Here is a 20,681-nt window from a genome sequence, read left to right as displayed (position 1 = left end):
CGCTGCTCCCGAGAGATGCCTTAAATATTAAAACTGAACTAAATAGGTAATGGGTGAACCACAGGGGCTGAAACGGTGGCAACATCAGCGGCGAGAAAGAACAACAACCATGTCTTTGAGGAAGGAAGGGACGGAGTTGAACCGCGTCCCACAGGGCCCCATTGGAGCGGCACCAGCCCTGGGCAGTTAACAACTGTTCTATAAACAGGATGGAATGCGCCCGGTGCTCTCCTGTTGGAAACACGCTGCTCACGAGTCCCGGGGGTGCCTGCTACCCACACCCCCGGCCAGCTTCGAGCCAAGTGTGTCGGAATGAAATGCAGCCCTCGTAACTAGGGGTTTGATAGAGTGTTAACAATCTGCAGCTTCAGGTCCAGCTGTTAACCAACAAAGCCGTCATTAACTGCTGGTAATGACTGCGTTCGAGGGATTACTGCTTAATTATGGACCGGAGGGCCGGCTGCCCAGGACCCGGACTCCGGAATGCTCTGCATCCGAGTGGTCGGACCCAGGCTTCCTTCCCCGCACGTCTTAGAAGGACGTGGAGGGCTCTCAGGGGCTGTGGTGCTGTCAGGGTTTTCAGGCCTCCAGGGGCCTGGATTCCCCACAGTCAGCAAACGAGGAGAGCTTCCGCTCACGTGCGCTCCCAGGGCCCAGGGATTTATTAGAAAGCAAAGGGGCCCTGTGCTGGCCTGACTGGCCCTTCCCCGGCGGCTGAGACAGCTGAACCCTGGGGGATGTGGTGTCCACACACACACACGTGTGCACACACTTGCACACTTGCTCCTGTGGCTTCCTAGTGGTTTGGTGGCCTTTTTAGAGGCCCTGAAACTCTGCTGTCCTCCCACAGCGCGTTCCCGTGTGCAGAAAGAGGGTGCCACCATTTACGTCCAGGTCACCAGAGCAGCGAGGTCAGATTCCAGTGACTGCTGGGGCCACATCGGGCCATTCCTGGGACCCAGGCCAGGGTCCCCCCAAAGGACCTCCTAGATCCCACTCCTCACATCGGAAATGTCTGCAACGTTAGGACGCTTGTCCCTTCCCACTGCGGCAACCCTTAGGACAGACACTGCGCATCCTTCCCAGGTGATGTCTCCGAGGGACCCTGACCTTCTGGACACTGTCCCTTCGGCCCGGGCATCTGTCACCCTTCTATGGGAGACACAGCTGTTCGCACTGAACTTTCCTCAGTGGAAATGGAAGAGCTTCGTCTGCTGTCTCTGGATACAGTGACTTGGTTCACAGCATCCATTTCTTCACATGCTCACCTGGGATTGTAAGTGCCGATGTGCTTCTCTCTGGGGCTGTCCTGAGCACAGGACTGTCCTCTCTTCCCTCTCCTCCCTTATGCCCAGAGGGCATTGGCATTTGTCACAGTTATGGGGAATTTCTCAGAACAGACAACTATGGATGCTCCACAGGAGGCTCCTGCAGAGCAAATGAGCTCCACAGGTCAGGCTGTGGTTTGAGAAAGGACCTCCTGGGCAGTGAAGAACACTGTGCCCTTCCCCTGCGGGGCTGCCTGACCTGACAGAGCCCCCAGGACGTCTACCTGGGAGCCTTGGCCTAGGAAAGAGCAGGTGGTGTGGACTCCAGGGATAGCAGCCTCTGGGTCCCCCTTTAGGAGCCAGCCCAGCCAGGGGATCAAGTGCCCTAAGCGAAGGGGTCTCCAGGGAGAGCAGGCGGACCCATCCTCCTGTCCTTTTGGGTTTCTGGGCGGAGGCACTGCCACCCCAGGGACACTTGGGGCACAGCGCTGCATCTCCTGGCTGCCCTGGGGCACTGAGGCTGCATCCGGCTGGGAGGAGGGACCAGGCGCTGTGCACCAGGAGGAGGCCAGAGCAGAAACATGCGGTCCTGTTGGGGTCAGGCAGCCGGTGGGGTGGGGTCCTTCCCAGCCAGGAGAACAGGTGCCTGTGCTGGGTCCACCCACAGGGAGGGGAGGAGTCGGGACGGGCATCAGCCCTGCAGGGAGGATGAGTGTGGCCAGACCCCAGGCCTCTGCTAGCATGCAGGGCAGGCAGGGCAGAGCAGGCAGCCAGGCTCCGGGGCCTGTGTATGAGGGGGGCTGGGACACTGAGTCAGGCTGAGCTGAGATCCCTGCTCGGCAGCCACAGAGCTCTGGCTCCTGTCAGCTTGCATGCGGGCCCGGAGGGAAGGAGGCAGCAGAAGTCCTTGATGTGTTCTGCAATCTGTTGAGCGTGTACCCACTGCACACCCAGGGTGTGTGTGCTGTGAGTCCGTGCGTGCAGACCCCTAGCATCACTCTCCAGATCTGTGTTTGGTCTCCTTTTAGAATATGAAAGGCATAGCTGACATTTTTTTCTGTCTCCACCCCTTGTTTGTGAGAACATACTAACATGGGTGTAGGGGAAACTATTTTGCAGGCACATTTGTCTGTGCCAGAATTAAATTAAAACAATATTAAAAATGCCTTTGAACGTGTTACACAATTTTGAGAGAATATTTATAAACTGTGCCTGGGAGCACACCCTGCCCCATCCTCTCTGTGAACAACGTGCAGGATTCACTTGGCAACAGCCAAGTTTCAGCCACCCAGCCCAGCCATGGGCCTGGACCCCACCCTGCTGCCTGTGGCCAGGGCCCAGCCTGTGGATGGGGCCTGGCATGAGGGCATCTTTACCTTCTTGTTGCTGGGGCATCATCCCCAACACCACAAATTAAAGGAGAGAGGTTTGTTTTGGCTCACACTTTTATAGAAGTTCAGTCTGTACTCGGCTGGTTCCAAGGCAGGGCAGCCTGGCACAGGGGTATCAAAGAGGAGAAGCAGCTCATGGCAGGGCAGCAGGAAGCAGAGATCAAGGGAGGAGGAGGGAGATGGACCCGCTAGGCCACGCCCCAGTGACCACCTCCTCCACCAGGCTCCACCTCCCAGCATCATGTCAGTGGATTGATGCAGGGTCACACCCATGACCCAGGCAGCTCCCCAAGGCCCCACCTGTGAGCACATGAGGCTTTGGGGGACATCCAGATAGGAACCATGATATGGGGTGAGGTGAGAGGAACCCTAAGCTGACAGAGGCACACTGTCAGCTCGGCAGTAGGTGCTGTGGACTCCCTGAACCTAAAACCAACCCCCCCTTCCAGGAAAACTGAGGTGGGCATGTTTCCACAGGAGCACAACAGGCACTTGCAGAACACAGCATGAGATGACCAGTGGAGCTGCTTCCTGCAGGCCTAGTGTTCATTATTTCAGGGCACAGAAACACTAAACCCTAGAAAGAGTGATACATTCTGAAGTCAGCTTTTCTCAAGCATGCTGAGACCCCTGGACATAATGCTACCCATCCATCTACACAAAAGGTGATGGAAAGATATGGTCAGCAGATGAAAGGATAAAGAAAATGTGGTACTTATCTACGATGGAGTGCTGGTGTGTCATAACAGGGGATAAACCTGAGTCATTTGTGGGAAAATGGATGCCCCCTGAGACCATAATGTTAAGTGGCCTAATCAGACACATAAGCTTAAATGGTACATGGTTTTTCTTATAAGAGAAGCCCACAGCATGAATAAAGAGAAAAATTAAAGGTAGATAATAGAAGTAGGAGATAGATCTTTCTCAAATGGGAAGGAGACTGAGAGATAGTGGGAGGTGGGAGGAAGTGGGGGAAAATAAGAAGAAAAAAGGAATGAAGATGTGTTACATGCGTGGACCACCTCCACACTAGGGATGTAAACATTGTCTTTTGAAAATGTGGACTAATAAAAACTTTTTGTAGTACAAGATGCTTTGCCATGAATGATGGGAAACATGCATTCCAAGCAAGGGAGAGTATTCTGAGGGAAATTAGTGACAATGTATCTTTTTCTATAATAAGTTTTTTTGTTTTGTTTTGTTTTTTTTTGTTTTGTTTTGTTTTTTTTTTTGGTACCAGGGATCGAACTCAGGTCCTTGCACTTGCACAGCAGGCGGCGAAACCACTGAGCTAAATCCCCGGCCCTATAATAAGTTTTTAAAATTTAAACATTCGCCATATTTTTATCACACCTCATAGATGTGTAGTTAGATCCCTCCAACCTCACCACACACACACACACACACACACACACACACACACAGATGCACAGCCCTAGGGCACTCAGCTTATACACCAGACCCACCGACACAGGAATCTCCTCACCTTACATCCATGTCGCCTGGTTCTCCACTTCACTCGAAGTCAAGGTGCTTTTCTTTCACTTTTCTTTGTCTCATCGTGTTGCTCAGCTCCCACAGGCACAAGGTGGCATTGGTGACCTCTTGTTTTCTGAGGGTGGGCTGGGGACAGCACCCTGGCGGAGTCTGAGGTCTCTGGTCATCTGGCCACTGTCCCCAGCAGACTCAGGGGAGGCAGCTCCTCCCAGGGCCTCCCAAGGTACCATTTTGGAATAAGCAATGCAGTTGAGTCTGGACTAGGACAGGGATGGTGAACTTTTTACAGAGTCCCATGATAGCAAAGAGCCCACAGCAGCATGCCTGCCATAGGTTCACCAGCACTGCTCTAGGAATAATCTGAATATTACATGCTTGCATATAGAGCAGGTAGTGCCTCTTCTTTGTCTTATATCTATGATGTAGAATGCTGTGAATTTTTGGAAAGGCCAAAATTATCTTTAAAAATAAAATATTTCAGATTTATAAATTCATCAAAACTATTTTCATAAGAATTATTAGTCTCGTCTCTTCTCCTTGAATTATTCCACACGTTCTAATATAAATCCCCCAAATCATTATAATGTACTCTGTGGTAGTGTTTTCATCTGTAATATGAGAAAAGACAACATAGGTGCTATTATTTTGTGATTGATTACATGTTAATTATGTGTGGTCTCATGAATTGAATAACATTATGCTTTATAAAATTATGAGCTAGAGTAGGATTTCAGTTTTTATCATTTAATTCACAAAACTACAACTGTTACCTAACTTGAAGTCATGCAGTCAGAATGTTCATAACATATTAACTGTTTTAGAGAATAAGCAGCCCCAAAACATTGGTCATCTTGGGCATTTGAAAGTTCTGTTTTAAATGCTCCCAGTACTATTTTAAGACTATTCTGCAAATTTTAAAGGAAAATCCAGAAAACAAAGTACATATTGTCAAAAGGGATTGTTATTTCACTTATTTACTTACTGTTGTTTGTTTTTTGAAATAGCATCTCCATATGTGGCTCAGGCTGGCCTGCAACTGACAGTGATCCTCCTGCCTCAGCCTCCCAAGTGCTGGGACTACAGATGTGACCTATCATCCCTGGCTCAAAAGGGATTGTTAAGAGTTGAAGCTTGAGGGTTCCCCCGAACCCAGTGTTAAAGTCTTGGACCCTAGTGTGGCCCTTTTGAAAGGTGGTGAACATTCACAAGGGCAGGGCTGAGTAGAGGCCCTCAGGCCACTCTGTAGCACCCTGGAGGGAGCGCAAGGCTCATTCTCTGCCTTTGCTCTGTCACCCCTTCTACCGTAATGTGTGCCTCCACATGTGTGCAGCAATGGGACCCCTCATCGTGGACTGAACCCTAATCACTGTGAGGCTAAGGAAACTTTTCTCTCTAGAAGCTGATGAACTCGGGTGTCCAGCTTATGGTGGAAAACTGTCTAACCCTCCAACTCTGATTGTTACTACGTAAATTTTTATCTTCTATTGCATTTTTCTATGGCTCTCAAATGTGGTTTGAAAATAATCCCATAAAGTAAGAATTTGTTATATATCTGCAAAATCCCAAACCCCAAACTGCACTGGGGTGGTCTCAGTGGGTACAAGAGTTAAAGGCTAACACCACAGCGTATGTCATGCCATGATGTCTCAGATCTAATGGAACACAGATCATATAAACAAAACAAAAGGACAAGTAAGTTACCATGTTCTCCTCCAGGCCCGTCTCCCTGTGACCCAGAGCTAGTCTGGTGTGGCCTCCTCCAGCGGGCAGGCGGCCCACAGCCAACACTGTGTAAGAGCTTGCTCTCAGGAGCCAAGTTGCTTTTGTTCTTTTTCTTGCCCCAGTGCCCAAGACAGTGCTTGCATGTAAGAACCACTCAGAAAGATATTCACTGAATGACTCCTGCACCGTGAAGAAGTCCCACGAAGCTGTGGGACTGGACAAAGCTGCACTCAGCGGTGAGCATCAAAGCGCCCTTCCGTGACTGAATGACTCCAAACTCCTTAGCAACCGGTTGGTTCCCACAGTCTCTGCTTGAGTCAGCCATCTTTTGGATCAGAAGACATACATAAATATTGGAACATAGAAATTAAAGTTCAACCTGGATAAACAGTTTGGAAAGGAAGTCCTTTTGGTTTATCAACATGTTCTCACCTCTGGGCCCAGAAAAACACCTCCTGGATGCTGAAGGAGCTTAGAAAGGGTGATGTTGATTTGATGGCAGAGATGTGAGCAGCCACAGGGCAGTGGGGAAAGCATGGAAGAGCCCAGGGTGGTGCAACAGGGGCCACCTGAGAGGAGAGCTGCTTTAGCTACTGTAGGCTGGAGAGCCAGGTGCCCATTCTGGGGCAGGGATGGATGGGGAGTGCCCAGGAGCAGTAGCAAGGAAGCAGCTGCCTCCAGTGTCTTCACAGGCTCTCAAGGACACAAGGCAAGTGAAGCTCACCTACTGTTGGGGTGAGATTACCAGAGCTCTAGGTAAGGAAAATAACAGACTTGGGGCCATCAGTAAAACAATGGCAAACATCAATTCCTTCCTTCTGGACATGAGGATATCCATGGAGGGCACACCTGTCTAATTTAGATTCCTCACCAGGTCAATGTTGTCTTTAAAAACAGGACATGAGCTGTTATGGCTTTTGTCTAGACATTTCCCCAAAGCCTCATGTGGTCATAGGTGGGGCTTTTTCAGTGGTGGCTTCATCTAGAGTGTGTGACACTGGAATTCATTCATGATGCAATGCTAGGATCAAGGACACTAGGATTAAGGGTGTGAGTACCACCTGCCCTAAGTAACCTAGATAAGATCTAAAGGACAGAAAGACCTGTGGTCATCCCTTATTGCTTTGCTGGCTTCTGCCCACCATGGGTTGTTTCTCTTCTGCAATGCCCATCTGTCACACCATCATGCCTTGGAGCCAGCAGATTACAGACTCAATCCTCTGCAAACTGTGAGTTAAATAAACCTTTCCTCTTTTGACTTTGGGTGTGGGGTATTTTGTTTCAGCAATGAGATAAAAGTAACTGAGACAGAATTTGGTACCAGAGAAGTGGGGTTTTTGCTGTGATTGTACTGACTGTGTGGTTTAGAAGCCTTTGGAGCTGACTTGTGGGAAGGGGAAGAGGTATAAAAGATTTGGAGATGCCAGCTGAAAAAGTAGAGCTGAAACACCTTAGTCTGTACTTGCTGGGAGATAGAGCTCAAAAGACCAGAATGCTAACAGAAATTATGCTGGTAAAGACCAGGATCAGGAGGTTTCTCTGGGAAGAAGGACTGCACTGGCTGTTGGACTCCAGATGATGTATGTTATTACTTGACAGAAAGTTTGTTTGCATTTTTTTCATGTCCAGAGATTTTACCTGAGACTGAGATTAAGGGTGGTGGACTAATTAATCTTGCAGAAGAAATTTCAAGGCAGTTCAATGTTGAAGCAGTGGCACAGCTACTATTGGGCGCTTTTGGTTAGATTTATGTTGAGAATCAAGAACAAAGAGCCAAGCAAAATGATTTAAAACAGTTTGAGTTTGGCCAGGAAGGAATTTCCAGTAAAGCTGTGAAGATGAAGCAGAGACCTTGATTGCTCAGTAGGAACAGGACAGTAGAAAAGAGAGCCTGAGGGCATTATAAGAAGCAGTAGGACTCTACCCTTTGCAGCCTCAAATTTGCAAAAGTGAAAGACTTTGCTTTGAGAAGAGAGCTCTGGTGCACCATGTTCCAGAATTACAGAAGCCTAGAGAAGTTGTTCCTCCGAATTTGGTTCATAGGCACTGGGCCCCTATGGCCAAGAGACAAGGAAGCTTGGCTACTGCTCCTCCTGGCAGCAGACCTTGGCATCATCTACTTGGTGCTAACTTTAGCCACATACAAAATGCAAGAATTGTGGGGTCAGGAAGCCTTCCAACCAGATTTCAGAAGAAGGCCCGGGAGACCAGGCAGGGTGCCCCTGAGAGGGCAGTGTGTGAAGCTGTGAGGGTGTGAGTGTGAAACCAAAGATGAAGTGGGGACCCCAGAAGATTGGAGAAGCCAAGAACACAGATCCATCCTAAGAAAGAAGCCATGGGAGTTACAACCACCAGAAGTGCTACAGTGGGGGAGCCAACCAACTTCTTTGGAATTCACAACTTGCCACAGACTGCTGGCGATATTGGAGGGGGAACTGTGGGATTTGATGTTTGTCCTGCTGGACTTTGGTGTCACTTTATTCCCATTCGTTGCTATCACCTTGTTTGTAACTTTCACAATGGAAATGTCTGTCTTGTGGCATTGAACGTTGGAAATGTTTTTTCTATTCATTTGTATAGGGGCCTCCAGCTAACATTTTTCCTTAAAACTCAGAGGAGACTTTGGACTTGGACTTTTCAGCAATGCTGAAACTATTAAAACTCTGGGAACTCTTGGAGATGGACTGAATGTCTTTTGCATAAAGAGATATACCTGACTCTTTGCGGGGTGTCAGGGGCAGAACGTTATGGCTTGTGTTTAGATGTCCCCTCAAACCCTCATGTGGTCATAGTTGGGGCTTTTTCAGAGGTGGCTGGATCCAGAGTGTGTGATACTGGAATTGATTCATGGGGCAATACTAGGGTCAAGGACACTAGGATTAGTGTGTGAATGCTACTTCACCCTAAATAGCCTGGATAAGATCTAAGGACAGAAAGATCTGTGGTCATTCCTTGTTATTTTGCTGCCTTCTTCCTACCATGAACTGTTTCTCTTCTACAGTGCCTGTCTTCCATGCCACCCTGACTTGGAGCCAGCCCATTATGTACTGAAATCTCTACGAACTGTGAGCTTAATAAGCCTTTCCTCCTTTCAGTTTGGATATCAGATATTTTGTCTCAGCAACGGAGAAAAGTAACTAAGACATGGGCTATTAGTTGAGGCCAGACTGGGGCTTGTCATTACTTAGATGTGGACATGGAGGCCAGGCTGGGCAAATTTTGGCATGTCACAGAACTTGATATAATAATGATTTCCATAGATGATAGCGCTAACATCCAAGACACCTCTCTAGCTTAGATGGTGAGCTGCATAGATCTTGATGCAGCTCCAGGAGTAGATGGAGAGCTACACAACCCAGTGGTTCTGTGACTCTGGGATGAATCTTGGTTTGACGGGGCAGAGCTGCTCCAGACTGCGTTAGCAGAATAACTATTCAAACAGATGCACCACACTGGCTAGCTCATAGCTAGAGCATTGTATTTGATCCTCTGTTCTGAATTCTATAGGGATAAAGAAATGCTCAGAGAAGCAAAAAGATAAAGAAATGGAGGAGCTCAAAAACAGGTCAAAGGAAAGAAGTTAGGCCTAATTTGCTTAAGGGAAGAAAAGATCTGGTAAATCTCTAAAAAGGAACTGTACCCAATGTGTAAAGATATTTTGCATGTAAAGCAGATGTGTTATTTCTGTGCACCCCTAAGAGTTAGAATTGGATGAAATGAGTGGGAGCTATAGAAAGGAATTTTAATGTAACTGGGGAAAATCATGGAAACCAAGTAAAAATAATGTAGCAACTTTAGAAAATGGAAGGTTTCTTATTACTCAGAAATATTTGAGAAGCATCTTCACACTTTTATTGAAACTTTGTTGGAGATTATGTAAGTATCAGATCAGTGCCTGATCTACACCTTCACTTCACAGTACGGTGGAGCATGAGGTCACTGAGGGTCCAATACTTGCCAGATTTCAGAGACTTGGGGCAAACTAAAAAAAGATAGTATCTCATTGGTATGCTTTTATTTTTATTTGTCTATTTATTTTTGTTTTTTGTTTTTTTGGTACCGGGTATCAAACTTGGGTCCTTGTGCTTGCACAGCAGGCAGAGAAACCACTGAGCTAAATCCCAGGCCCAAAAATTTGTGGTTTTTTATTTTGTTTTTTGACCAGGGATCGAACTCGGGTCCTTGTGCTTGCATAGCAGGTGGCGAAAACACTAAGCTAAATCCCTGAACCAATTTGTCTATTTATTTTGGTACTGGGGATGGAACTCAGGACCTTGCACTTTCGAGGCAGGCATGGTGCCACTGAGCTAAATCCCTGGCCCACATTGGGAGACTTTGAGATGGATCCAACGTCTTGTACATAGCATATGAGGCACCCTGTGTTCTGCACAGACCATCAAAATGATGGCACCTGTTTCTTTTTCTTGTTTCTAGTGGTCTTCCTGTAGTATCTGAAGGCCTGAGTGGCTTCTGTTCTGTTTCTACCCAGTAGCTACTGAAGACCCCCGCTGTGCTGGGATCAGCACAGCATCACCTGGACAGTTGTAGGCAATGTGAACTCTGTCCTAGCTGAGATCCACTGAGCTGGAACTGCATCTTCCAGCCGGGATTGAGCTAGAGACATACTGGCCTGGGCTACTATTGGTTTTAAACACTCTTAGAAGCAGAAGTGCTTGTATTTAAAGGAAATCTAGGAAGACGAATGCTATTAACAGAAGCAATTGTAGGGATGGCCTTCTGTTCTGCATTGCAGTGGCGAGAACTCCGTCCTGCATTTCTCCTGCCCAGTGGCTGTCACACTCTCTGGAGTAAAGCATACTGGAGCATCCTGGGCTCTACTATTTCCATACCCCTCATGTACAGGAAATCTGCAAATGCCAATATTTTATAATTCAGACTTGAATTCAAGTTTATTTGAAGCAGAAGGAAAACTTTAGCCACGATGGTGGATGTGGTTTCATGGTGGAGACATGAACTTGTATAATTTAGCGGCTACTTAACTGGTGCAATCATGACCATCACTAGGGAACTTTATACATAAAATGCAGATCTGAGGGATCAAAGTCTCCAAGGGTACTGTGTTGGCAGTCTATTTACCCAGAAGCTCCCCAGGTGGATTTAAAAGTGTAGCAGGAAATTCATCTACAACTTTCAAAAGAGCAATATTCTCATTCTCAGGAGAGAATGACTTCAGGTTGACTTCATTTATTCAGTTCAACACTGCAACTCTATCTCTAAGTATATACCCAGATTTTTCTCCTCTGTATTTCTAATTCTACCTTTTCTAAATTTCTACAAAATATAAGGAGTGCTAACTCTACCACTTCATGTTCAACCACCTCACTGATTTAAGAATATCTCAACATAATCAAAGTTGTCCACTCTATTATTAATGTGTTTCTTTTAGAAATTGGAGTACAGGATTGGGACGTATCTATGCTCATATGTTTGCTTGTGCTCCTGTATTTGCGTATTGTGTATGTGTGTGTGCACTTGTACATGAAGGCACAATAACCCTGAATAAGAGACATATTTTATACTACCCTAATGTATTTACCAATGAAATTAAATTACCCTGGTATTCTGTCATAACTGAAAATGGACGGTAAAGTGGGAATAGTATAGAATTCTGATGGAAACTTTTGCAACACTGAGTTAGCCCCATAATCTATAGAAGGCACACTTATTTTCCTGACAATTTTCTTAACAAAGGCAAAAATCACAACATCTGTGAGGAAGATAGAAATATTGCTCTCAACTACATATTATTAAAGAAATATTTATTCTTACACTTGTTATAAAGGTAAGAAAAATCTTTATCCAGGGCTATCAAGAAAGTTGTGAGGTTTACTGTTGTAAGGGAGAGATTGTGTTCCACTCCAAATGCAGTAAAGATGAAAAGGGATACATAGTCAATGAGCAGACTGCAGGGTTATGGGTGGATAATTCCCAAAATGAGATATTGCTTTTCTCCATATCCTCACCAGAATTTAACATTTGTCTTTTTTGACAATATTCCTGCTAGAGTGAGGTGGTGTCTTTTTGTGGTTTTAATTTGCATGACCTTGATGATTAGTGATACTGACCATTTTTTCATATACCTGTTGGTCATTTATATGTCTTCATTTGAAAAATGGCTCTTTAGGTCTTTGCCAATCTTTAATCTAGTTTCTTTCGTTTTTGGTGTTTTGCTTCATGTTTTCTATTCTGTTGTTTAACTTCCTTGCATATTCTGTATAGTAATGCCTTATCAGAGGTGTAGTTTGTGAATCTTTTCTCCCATTCAAAGTGAAGGTTGACTCTTCAATTTCATGATTGATTCCTTTGTTGTGTGGAAGCTCTTGGAGTTTAATGTAATTCTATTTGCTTATGTTTGCTTTCATTTTCTGTGTTTTGGGGATTTATCCAAAAAATTATTTCCCATTTCATTCCAATGTCTTGAAGCATTTTATGTATATTTTCTTCTAGTAGTTTTATTACCTTAGATCTTACAGTTAGGTCTTTAATTCATTTTGAGTTGATGTTTGTAACTGGTAAGAGTTAAATGTCTAGATTAATTTGTGTAGCTATTACAGGAAACACTGAGAAATTCCTCAAGAATTAAAAATAGAACTACCACATGATCCTCACTACTTAATATATATCAAAGGAAGTGGAATCAGTATGTCAAAGAGACATGTGCTCTTTCATGTTCATTACAGCACTATTTACAATAGCCAGGAGATGAAGAAGCCTGTGTCCATCTATTAAATGAGAAACATGGTACATACCCACCATGGACAACTATGCAGTCAAAAAAAGAATTAAACCTTGTCATTTGTGACAATGTGGGTGGAAGTGGAAATGATTATGTTAAGTGAAATAAAGAGGGTAACAAAAGACAAATACTACTTGATCTCACTTCTATGTGAACTATTTAAAAATGTTGATCCTATAGAAGTTGAAGTAGAATGGTGGTTACCAGAGGCTGAGAAGAGTAAGGGGAATAAGGACTAGATAGAGGCTGCCCTATGGGTGCTAATTCCACACAGATCAGAATAAGGAGCTCTGGTGTGCTACTGCACTGTAGCTGACTATAGATAACAACAATACAGTACAGTGGACACTCGAGTTATGACCAGCCTCATGTACTAAGAAAGGGTTACAATTGGAATTTTAGTTTTAGCTTACTAAAAAAGTCTTGAGTTATGACCCAAATAGCAGCCACTGTGCTTCCAGATGGTCTCAGATGCAGATTTAACCCTTAAGGGCTCTGGAAGGAACATTACAACATCCTTTCCTGTGCAAGGTTAATTGAGAAATCCTGGGCCAATGTCTCTCTAAGGACACTGTGATCTGCTTGATAGAAAGTGTGGCCTAAAATCATATAGGAGAGAGACTTTGAAGGGAATTGACCAACTTAAGTTATAACTAGCCCTCAGGAACAAATTGAGTTCATAAGTAAAGGTCTATGGTCTATTTCAAAAAGCTACAGGCAAGGATGGTGAGTTATCACTGTTTAGACTGATAGATGATTAAGAATATAGATATGTTAAACCTGATGTAAGCACTGCACACTGTATATGAGATGTGGTTGAAGAATATGGTGAATGTTTAAATTTTTAAAATTTATTGCAGTAAAAGATACATTGCTATTACTTTCCCCCAAAACACTCCTTCCTTGACACAATTATCCCATTGTTATTGCCACTTTCTGAAGCAGTTCTGGAAGTTGTCTTTCATGAGTGCCTTTTGTGGCAGCCTGAATGTTCTAAATTGGTTCAAAATGTTCACAAAAATTTCTGTCAGATAAAAACATTACTGTGTGCCCTCATCCACCTTATTCACCAGATCTGGCACCATGAGACTTCTAGCTCGTTCCCTAAGTCAAAATAACCACAAAGGTAAACTTTTTGAATCCATTCAGGACATGGGAGCCATGGCAGCAAAACTAGACCCTCAGGAAAGAGGCCTCCAGAGCTGCTGCAGAAAGTGGCAGGAATGACGGGTTGAGTGCATTCAAGTTAGGAGGAGGGTTTTGAGGTGACTGATGACAACTGGTTTTAGTATAATTTTTTAAATTCAAATATTCTCCATTTTTTATTCTACCTCATGTGCATATCAAAAGAGCTCATGGTACCCCATTGTTATGTACATTTTTATGTATCCAAGAAAAATAGTAAAATTAAGGGGACTTCTGCCTAAAATTATTTCACAGGAGTCTTTGAATGCAGGCCAGCTTAACCCAATATCAAGCTAGGGGATGAGGTTTTGACCGATAAAAGTGGTTATGTTCAGTAATGTCCACTGGGGGATTCTCACCAAGTGCCCCGGGGTGTGAACTAGGAAGGGCTCTTCCATGGATGCGGTGAGGGCAGAGCCCAGGTCCTGTCCCCAGGGAAGGGGGCTCAGAGGGGCCTGGCTCAGGCCCAGTCAGGAGCCCACATCGGTGTCTGCTGTAGAAACATGGCCTCCCGGCAGACAGATGCAGACCATGAATTTTAAGACCTGGAAAAAATATTTTAAATTAAAATGGCACATTTTGATGACTCAGCATTCTTTTGATGGGCCTCCAAATTCCAAAGGGTCTCTGGGGCCTTGACACAGAGAGCCACGGCGCAGTCTGGGGCTCGGAGTGCAGCGTGCGTGGTCCCAGGAGGCCTGCCTACTCAGGGCCTGGCTCCAGGGGTTTGCGATTAACCAGGTGATGGGAAGCACAGCCTATGCCCAGCATCCTGGGAGCAAAGCAGAGCAGCGGGCTGCCCACGGGCACCTGCCGGCCGAATCCTGCAGCTGTGCTCCGAGCACAGCTGTGCACCATTACTGCCCTCTCTCCGGAGATCACAAACCACATTACTTCAAATTACCAAATCCAGACTCTGTGCTGCCATCCCCAGCGCGGTCCTTAGCAGGTTTATGTCATAATCCCGCTGTGACTCCTCTCCTCCAGCACTTTATACCCATTAAGTGATTGAGGAATTCTCCACAGATGTCATCCGAAGACAAATGTGATGGGCCCCTTGCTATCTCAGCTGGAATAGGAATGTGCTCAATATGGCAAGAAATACTTGGGAAGAGATGGGCCAGCAACAACCGTGCCCTGCCCGCTTTCCCTGACCCAGTGAGCAAATCTGGGCAGGACAGATGAGTGGGTGGGAAGGGAACCCAGCTTGGAGGGGCGGAAGCTGCAGGGTCTAGAGGGGATTGCAGCATCCCCATGCTTGAGGGAAGTCAGGACGATGCAGGACCCTGCTGATCCAGGAAGGAGAAGGAGAAGGTAGAGCTCAGCCCTGTGATCCTCCCTGCAGCCAGGCAGCTGGGAAAATCCTAACTCCAGACAAGAGGCGTTCTACTGGCCTTTGTGAGATGGCTGCAAAGCACAGCTGGAGGTAGAAATGGAGGGGAGGAGTGGGGGACCCCGGAGGAGGAGGAGCAGGGGCTCATGAACACACATGCGCATGCACACACCCACCCCACACACACACACACACCCCACAAGCACTTTCCTCTGACCTTTTCCTCTGGCTCCTCTTAGGATGGGAAAAGGAGTGATGGAGGGTGTCTGGGTGATGACCTGCTGCAGTTTGGCAAAGGCACAGACCAGATCCAATGCTCTGGGCCTCAGTTTCCTGATCTCTAAAGTGGAGTTTGTGCCAAAGGATAGAGTTGCTTTCTGTCCCCAAAGGGTGACTGTAGTGTTCAAGGGCAGGTGGTATGCACTGAGCCTTCAGGGTTAACTCTTACTCCAAGGCTTCCTGGGGGAGGGCATCAGCCTGCTCGACAAATGGTTTTCTTTCTCCCCATGAAGCTCAGATGCCTCTTGCTAATTATCAGATTCTGTTGTGCATATATTGCCACCAAGTGTTACAGTGGAAGCGTGTTGGAGATTGACCCACAGGGCGGGGTATCACTTGCACTGATAGCACATGTTTTGTTTTCATGTCCCTTTCTGTAGGGCTCAGTTGACATCTTTTTTGTTTTCCTGTTGTCATAGTATGTCTTTGTGATCCTGCACCTGCCTGCTCACCTGTCATCTCACCAGTGGGCTCCACAATTATTTTTTGGCTTAGTTTTCTGGGCAGAAACATTTGTTTTTCCTCTGCTGTAAATGAGCTCTCATGAGTTCCAGTCCCAATTTTCTAAGGAAATTTCTCTGTGATATTTTGTGCTTGTTATGTTCTTTGTAAACTATCAAACTATTTATGCCACACATATTTAGGAAGAGTAAAACACAGCCATTGGCCAATGCTTTGTGTTTCAAGTGACATCCTAGTTGCTACATAACTGACCAATAACATCTACTCCGGCTTGGTTTTGTGTAGAAAGTTTTCATCTTTGGCTTCCATTTTGCCGAGGTTTCTCTATCAATATTTCCATCATTATGCAATGTTGACATCAGCAGTACCAGTTTGTTTTTCTTTGCATATACAAGGCCAATGTAAATCTTTCTGAAATCCAAAAATTGTGCTATGCAATTCTCTATTTTGAAATTGCAACATTTCATTTGGAACTTGTTTGTCCCTGTGTACAGCTCATGCACTGGTCAATTTATACTCTGTTAGCAAATATAACATTAATTGGAAACTAGTAGGCCAACTGTCAAATGTCATGTTTCAATTAGTTTGGGAGATGGGAGCAATAAGTCTGTTCACATTTGGTTTACTACTATATGAATATGGACCCAATGGCTGATTTCCAATGTAAATTTCTGAATTGAAAGCATATTAAGTCTTCACATCTATAAGGGTTTAAATTTTTATGCTATATTTTGACTGATCACTTTTCTATAAGTCTTTTACATTCCTGCAATTACCATGAGAAATCCCTGCTAAGTACAGCAGACCTATGAATGCTTCCAGTTCAGCTAGTGAAGTGTCATAACACAAAAATTTTTTGAATATGACTATTGGTGCATACAGAACATTTTACTTGTCTTTCAGCCTTTGTGTATTTTACAACTTGCAGCATTTCGTCTGTTACAATTTCCAACATTGAATGGCAGTAGTGGCACTCTGTCCAATAGATTTCACCCCTGCAAAGATCCTCAGTATACTTTCAGACTTAGTTCTAAAACTGGATCATTCTACTCAGTTGCATGACCATTTCACAACATTTGGACTAGTCAAATATGCACTCAGATTGCTGTTCTCTTTGTCATCTGAATCAAGGAGGTTTGCATTCCTTGTATCTATATCTGTTGATGCTTGCTGCATTTCACTGTCATAGGAACTTTGGCTCACATAGCCAATGTCAAAACCATCATCATCATCATCATCACCATCATTATCATCATCATCATACACCTACACTACTCTTCTGTTATGAAAACATGTATTTTAATAGCAGCAGAGTTTGTAATAGCTAAAACATGGAAACAGCCCAAATGCCCACCAACTGGAGACTGGATCAAGAAAATGTGGGGTTTTTTTATAAAACAGAGTACTACTAAGCCATCAAAAATGAGAAATTAGAGACATTTATTGCTAAATAGATGCACATTGAGACGATACTCTTAAGTGAAATAAACAGGACACACATGTGTAAATACCGAATAGTTTCTCTAGTGTGAGAAACTGAAAGTGTAAATAAGGATTAAAAGGTATAAAAGATAATGTGAAATAGGAAGAAAAGGGGCAAAGGGGAGGGGGAAGTGGGAGGGGTAGGAGAAAGGAAAGAGGGGAATGGAATTAATATGAGAAAACAAAAAAATGGAAACAAAGTCTTTGTAAATAGGGAGGGATGGAGGGGTTGAAGGGAGGGTAAGGGAAGGGGGAAAAATAAGAACCAAGAGAGTATGTAAAGGTGTATATCTCCAGTGATGAATGTCATTATGTTGTACACCTAAAATGTACCAATAAAAGGATATACAAAAAAAATTTTCCTTTCATGAGGAATTGCTTTCAATTCAAAATGTTTAAATATTGTGAAATGATTATATAGTTACAAAATCAAGTCACTCAGTGTACATTTTGAGAAGTGTAGCTTTTGTCCTTATTGCTTCTGCTCTGTGCTCTCCCTCAAATGCTAACCTTTTAAAAATGCATTTATAATATGTATTTGTGATATATATATATTCCTAATATATGTATTTGTAATATATACAATAGTTTTTACTCAATTCACTATTGATAGACATTTTGATGTGTTTACTTTTTAGCCAATCCAAATAGCCTAATGTATACCTCTAAAATTAATACCTTTTGCCATATTTGGTTAGTCTTTTTTGAATAAGTTTAAAGAAAAATACAGGTATTATTTCTTCCTAAAATTATTTAATGTATATCCTTAAGTATTGTCATATACTTAAGTTCATTTTCAGAATTGGCAAGAATAGAAAGCCATTGCTGTGGTGATAAGATAGTGGTAGTGTGTAGGGAAAACCAGAAATTTATCAGAGGGACTTTTGGTGATGTGGCAGAGGTTGGAAATTTAGCATTAGGTCAAGTTATATCACCAAGCTGGGGGATATAATGGGCATTTTTACTGTGGTTAAGATGCCTTCAGTTTACCTGTGAGGGTGTACAAAGTCTTTAAAAAAAAAAAAAAAAAAACATATATTTTACTATAAAGAATCATCTTCATCATCCATGCATGAGTAATCTGATGATTCACTTTTGACTTCCTCCAAAACTTGCAAATCTGGTTCTTCCTGTGCCATTGTACTGAATTGGGCTACTTCTACCAGAAAAAATTTTTTTAAAGTTAAAAAAAATATGTGGGTATATTATACCCTCTGTAATGCTCAGGTAAACCTGTTAGAGCATCATGTGGGTGAAAATCTTGGTTTGACAATTTTGTACACATGCACACATCTTGCTGTTTGTTGTACCAAGTGAGTAAACACAAAGATTTTTTCCTGTATCCCTCAGAGAAAGGCACTGAGATATATAGCCAGCTACTATTGCCTAAAGTAAAAATTTACAGTAGAAAAATAAAGAATGTGTTTGTGAAACCCAGTGTTATGTTCATAAGGGTAAATAACTCAGAAGAAAAAGCACAAAAATTCTCTGTGATCAGGGATCAGTGTAGAAAGAAGAGCACAATTATCTCAAAAGAACTGCAGAAAATCTAAATATTGCCTGTGGACATAAAATAATCCATTTTAAATTGTCTGAAATGGCACTTAAACCTTGAATTGCACATTGGAGATGTGAACAAGCTTCTGTGAGTGAAAGCTAACAGAGAGACTAGATGGGAAACGTGGGTCTTCAGAACAGTGTTAAGCTGTCTCATGGGAGCGAGCTCAGAAGAGAGGTCAGTCATCAGACTGGGGCTGAGAGGTGAAGGCCCCCTAGCTCACTGTGAAATGTAGTTGGCAAGGTGATGATGCTGGGAAGTGAGGATTTTAGATATGATTATGCCACGAGGCCTCCCCTCTTGTGGGTGAATTAATACCTTCACAAAGGGTTTCCTGGTGCTCTTCTGCCTTCTTCCATGTGAGGATGTAACCAGAAACCCTCACCAGATTCCAGACTTTCAATTGTGGACACCCCAGCTTCCACATCCATAAGAAATGCTTGTGTGTGTTTGTGTGTGTGTGTGTGTGTGTTACTGGGAACTTCACACTGAGCTATATCTCTAGCCCTTTATTTTTTATTTTGAGAAAAGGTCTCACTAAGTCACTCAATTGACCAGGCTGGGTTTGAACTTGTAATCCTACAAATTCAGCCTCCCAGAGTGCTGGGATGACTGGTGTGTCACCATACCCAGCTGAGGAAGGCATTTCTGATCATTATAAATCACTGATATAGGGTATTCTTTGCCAGCAGCACACCACAAAGGACTGCAAGGATCAAGGAAGGGTCCTGGGGGATGGAGCCTCCCATGGACAGAGCTTGAAGATGACCATTTGGGAGGGCAGCTGGCAAGGGGAACCAAACCTGGGTACTACTAGGCCATTCTAAAGATTACACTTCCTAAAATGTAGCCCTGCTTGGGAAGAGCTGGACAGCTCTGTGGACGTCATTCTCAGGAGCAGAAGTCTCCCACGTTCACCTGTGAGCAAGGGTCTCTAAGTCTGCTCCCGGGCCCTTGGGGTGGGCAAGGTCAGTAGCCCCATTAGTAGGCATGTGAGTGGCCCCAAAGTGACTTGAAGAAGCACGTGCTATTTTAAACATTCAGAGAGAGAAGCTCCCCTCTCCCCAGCAAGGGCTGTGGAGTCCTTTGGAAAAATACTGCATTGCCCCTCATCCATAGAGACCTCTTTTTCCCAAGTCCAGTATCAATTTCAAATTGCTATGCCCCCACAATTGCATGGTTTCTCTTGTATGAGAAGCCTAAATTATAAATAAAGAGCAAAATAAAAGACAGAAAAGAGAAGCAGGGAGATGGATTTTTTCCTCAAAGGGTAAAGGGATCAAGAGGTGGAGGGAGAAGAAAGGAAGTGAGGGAAAGGGGATGAGAAACAGAATTAGGATGTGTGAAGTGCCTATACCAACTCAAGAATGTAAATATTATCTACTCCAAACAAAGACTAATAAAATTAAAAAGCACATACAAATTTCACCTCTGGCATAAATCTGGATTTGGTTTGCAAAGTCCCAAAGGGCTTAAAATAATTTCATCACACATAAACCCACAAATACTGTACAGCCCACAGGCATCTCCACCTCCAAATGGAAGACACCTCCTCCAGCAGGAAGTCAACCAATTCCAATGTCCCTTCTTCCTCAAGTGTCCTCGGCCCCTGCCCAACTTCTGGCAGCATTCCTTCTGTTTTTACACATCTTTGCCCTCCCTCTGCAGTGGGCTTTCACTGGCTCTCCATGATCCCAGTTTCAAGCCCAACACACTCCCATTGACATGATTTCCTGAATGCCTGCAT

The sequence above is a fragment of the Heterocephalus glaber genome, unplaced genomic scaffold (genome assembly GCF_053883595.1).
Source record: "Heterocephalus glaber isolate CG9 unplaced genomic scaffold, H.glaber_assembly_v1.0 deba00001537, whole genome shotgun sequence".
In the NCBI taxonomy this organism is placed as follows: Eukaryota; Metazoa; Chordata; class Mammalia; order Rodentia; family Bathyergidae; genus Heterocephalus; species Heterocephalus glaber.
Note: the sequence above shows the minus strand (reverse complement) of the source record.